Source organism: Schistocerca cancellata, chromosome 4 (genome assembly GCF_023864275.1).
Source record: "Schistocerca cancellata isolate TAMUIC-IGC-003103 chromosome 4, iqSchCanc2.1, whole genome shotgun sequence".
Lineage (NCBI taxonomy): Eukaryota > Metazoa > Arthropoda > Insecta > Orthoptera > Acrididae > Schistocerca > Schistocerca cancellata.
In genome coordinates this window covers 909,057,983-909,062,572 of record NC_064629.1, presented here as the reverse complement: position 1 = coordinate 909,062,572, position 4,590 = coordinate 909,057,983, and the positions used below count along the sequence as shown (strand labels likewise).

General features: G+C 43.2%; 1 non-coding gene across 1 annotated transcript; it reads left to right on the top strand.

Moving 5' to 3' along the window:
* The first annotated feature begins 3,357 nt into the window (after positions 1 to 3,357).
* On the top strand, positions 3,358 to 3,432 carry Trnas-uga (transfer RNA serine (anticodon UGA)). The gene has a single exon. It is a non-coding gene; the product is annotated as a tRNA-Ser (tRNA).
* Positions 3,433 to 4,590: the final 1,158 nt, after the last annotated feature.

Sequence of the window (4,590 nt, the reverse complement as noted above, 5' to 3'; positions counted from 1 at the left end):
ACAGAAACGATACACCTTTCGAATGACCTGAGTTCACTGCTATACTCAGTTACGTGAGTACTGTTGGGTTCAACGCTCAGACATACAGTGATCAACTCTCTGCTTCCTCACAGAACATTCAAAATAGTCTCATTCACTCGTCCAATAATGCAGAATGGTGCACAGAAAAAAATATATATCAGATGGGTACAAATAAATGATAAATAAAACCATTGTCCAGCTCATTCTTCCTCCAGAAGCTCGTTACCATGGCGAAAGAATAACGTCCACTGCGTTATCCGTGCTGTGAACACGCTCGTCAGTTCTGTATTGACAGCTCTTACGAATTGGAACAGGCAGTATCGTTTCACTGTTAGTACACATACATCGCTTGTTTTAGTATAAAAAGCCAACATCTTTTCTTAGAGTCCACTGCTGAAACTGGAACTCTTTCATAGTAGTTAATCTACTGTGTGTCCATATACATACGAAAAGTAATATAATCGTAAATAGCACTGACTACACACTATTCCTAAATCTACGTCCATATAAGTTCTCTGTAAACCACAGTAAACTTAGTGATGGCGTGTACATGGTATACTTTTATCACGTGAGGTAATTACCTATAGGCCTCCGTGATGAGTCTAACTTCTGTAAAGGCACAGTGGTTATATTTTGAACGACACACTGACACAAGTAACGCTGTACAAAGTAGATCAGCCGCAGTGGGAACTTAGTCCGAGCCAACTAAAAGAATCACGTGTTGTTCTCTAACAGTGCTAACGTCAAACGTGTTTGATGTTAATGTTTGCATGGACAGAAGCAATGACTTGCTAATAACTTCATTACATTTAACAACAGTGCGACAATGTCGACAGAGAAGACGACGCAATATGGCTGCCAAATGTTAAAGCTCAGGAAGTCGTCTATGTGCAAACGAAAGGAAGAAGGAACACGATGTCGAGGGTAGGGGGATTTAAATATCTGGCAGAAAGAAATACATACAACGTGCGAACAATAAATATCCCACTTATAATATGTACATATGTATTTTTGATTAACAATATTTCTGCTAAAGGAAGAACGTAAAAAAATACAAACGATGCGAAAACTTCACAGATTTTTTCAGACGAAATAGACTCCATTGTTAGCATATCTCTCAGATATATAACTCTAAATAAAGAATTTTGTTTCACAATATGCCTGATTAAATGACTAGAAATGCTTTGATACACTGATAAGCCAAAAACTATTAGACTGCTCGCAGCAACGTTGGTTCCGTCTGGTGGCGTTGCTGTCACGTAACGCGGTAACAAATGTAAGTAGGCTGTTTAGGTTGTTATGTTGGTAACGCCACGTAGCGCTCTGTATGAAAATCACTGGCTGTGCTGTGTGCAGTCTGTGGCTGGTTGGCATTGTTGGAATATTCGCCATTGTAGTGCGCAGTTGTAGGTGAGCCCCCAGCAGTGGTGGATGTGGGGAGTGAGATGGCGGAGTTATGACAGCGGACGATCTGGACATGTGTCCATCAGAAAGAGTACATTTGCAATATTGGATATCATGAACTGACATATATATTATGACTTTTGAACATTATCAAGGTAAATACATTGTTCGTTCTCTATCAAAATCTTTCATTTGCTAGCTATGCCTATCAGTAGTTAGTGCCTTCTTTTATTTAGCTGGCAGTATTGGCGCTCGCTGTATTGCAGTAGTTCGAGTAACGAAGATTTTTGTGAGGTAAGTGATTCATGAAAGGTATAGGTTATTGTTAGTCAGGGCCATTCTTTTGTAGGGATTTTTGAAAGTCAGATTGCGTTGCGCTAAAAATATTGTGTGTCAGTTTAGTGTTGATCAAAATAGGTAAAGAGCGAAATGTCTGAGTACGTTCAGTTCTTCTCAGCTGTTCGAAAATCAAATAATGTAAGAGGTTTATCGGCACAGTCATTCATAAATTTTTCTAAGGAGACGTTTCACAAAAGCATGTAAACGTAGCAGACACGGACGGAGGATCACCATAGCAAAGACATGGGCTGCAAATTGGGAAATCCATTGAGATAAACGGCTTTGACGGAGGGAAGGTTGCTGTTAAGCAGAGTACCTCGAGAAGCAAAGCTGGTCCAACGTTCACGTGCTGCTGCTGTGAGCATCTAAGGAAAGAGTTAGAAGGACAGTAAAACTACCACAAGGCGCTAAGTGGTTGGACGTCAATGACCCTTCACAGAACGTGGGGTTCGGAGGCTTGTCTGCTCCGTAAAGTGGGATAGATGGTGATCTGAGCATCTCTGGCGAAAGAGCACAACGCTAGCGCACGCACAAGAGTTTCAGAGTACACCGTCCATCGAACTTTGTTGAACATGGGGCTCCGCTGCAGGCTACCCCAACGTGTTCGCACGTGGACACAACGACATCGCCAATTACGATTGCAGCGGGCACGGGACCATCGGGACTCGACCGTCGATCAATGGAAACGTGTCGGCTCTTTGGGTGAATCACATTTTCGCTACCCTAGGTTGAAGGTCGTCTCCTCAAACGCCATCGTCCAGATTAACGGCGGCTCGAAGCGCGCAGCCTGCCACGGACGCCACGGATGCTATAGAAGACATTCTCCTGCGCTTGCATGCGACCTGTAGTAGTAATGAAAGACACGCTGGAAGCTGCGAACCACCTGCATCCCTTCATGCTTGACGTCATCTTTCAGCAGTATACTGTCCGTGTCTCGGAGCCAGAAATGTGCTACATTGGTCTGAGGAGGATTATAGTGAACTTACGTTGATGTCCAGGCGACCAAATTGAGATAAATCCTGTGGGACCCATCTGGGTCGCCATCGGACGCCTTCAGTGCGTTCGCAAATCAGGGGTCCGTTTCCAGAATGAGATTTTCACTCTGCAGCGGAGTGTGCGCTGATATGAAACTTCCTGGCAGATTAAAACTGTGTGCCCGACCGAGACTCGAACTCGGGACCTTTGCCTTTCGCGGGCAAGTGCTCTACCAACTGAGCTACCGAAGCACGACTCACGCCCGGTCTCACAGCTTCACTTCTGCCAGTATCTCGTCTCCTACCTTCCAAACTTTACAGAAGCTCTCCTGCGAACCTTGCAGAACCCGCCTGCGAAAGGCAAAGGTCCCGAGTTCGAGTCTCGGTCGGGCACACAGTTTTAATCTGCCAGGAAGTTTCATATCAGCGCACACTCCGCTGCAGAGTGAAAATCTCATTCTGGAAACATCCCCCAGGCTGTGGCTAAGCCATGTCTCCGCAATATCCTTTCTTTCAGGAGTGCCAGTTCTGCAAGGTTCGCAGGAGAGCTTCTGTAAAGTTTGGAAGGTAGGAGACGAGATACTGGCAGAAGTGAAGCTGTGAGACCGGGCGTGAGTCGTGCTTCGGTAGCTCAGTTGGTAGAGCACTTGCCCGTGAAAGGCAAAGGTCCCGAGTTCGAGTCTCGGTCGGGCACACAGTTTTAATCTGCCAGGAAGTTTCAGGGGTCCGTTATTTACGCGAACTATATGACCTGTGGGTAGACATCTGATGCCACGTACCTCCACAAACCTACCAACAAACTGTCGGACTGTCGGATCCCTAATACGCAGAGTCAGTGCTGTATTTCGTTTCAAAGATGGAGAAACAAGCCATTAAGTAGATGGTCATAATGCTTTCTTCTTTTTTTCTTTTTTTTTTTTTGCCCATCAGTATATGTGTCGATCCATAGGCACTCCTGAAGGCAAGAAACAAAGAATCTCACGAGCCGCCTTCTAAGGAGAATCATTGCATATGTCGAAAGCACCTCAGCTTCCAGTAAGTCTGCATATCAGCAGCGTTGTATAGTAGATGAGCATCTGGACAAGCAGATTTACGATTCACGGAGCACACAGTTTATTAATTCTGAAAGATATGTCAACAAACTAAGTATTACTATGGAACGATTTTAGAAAGAGCTTTTCGACAAATATGTGGTGTTAAGCCCGTGAAAAGAGAGCAACGACATTTGATAACAAGCAGTCTTTTTTATGTATGGGTTGGCATCACTAGAAATTTCTTAAAGAAAATGGTTTTCCCGTGTTTTAATAAACGCTTTATTTTCCTGTTTAGTATTTAGCTAATTCCAAAAATTACTTTTGATAGTATCAAAGGAGTCGACATTAGCTGAATGTTAAGTAATGAAACGAAGTTTTTGTTTCAAAATAACAGAACAGCATTTGCACGAAAAATACTTCCTGTAAGAAAGCTACCAAATAAGCAAATCTGGGGAGACAGAATCCAAGCTTTCCAATTAAACATAGAAACACGCCAAGAGTAGATTTTGAAGAATGCCAGGATAACGTGGCGACTTTGATGTACTTCCATTGTAGTGGTACTAACTTGGCTGCTAGTGGTCACTGAAATTCCTCTGAAATATCCTCACTGAAGTTCCTCTGAAATATTAAAATCTCACTAACTGAAATGGACTAAATTCGCAGTCTCATAATTGAGCATTGACACGACACCACCGAGTTAAATATAAGATTACTTTACATTCACTTGGCTCCAAACACATTATAAAGATTATCAGCTTCTCCTGTCAATTTTCCCATAGCGCAAACATACCAGGCTAGCTATTACACATCATGTACTT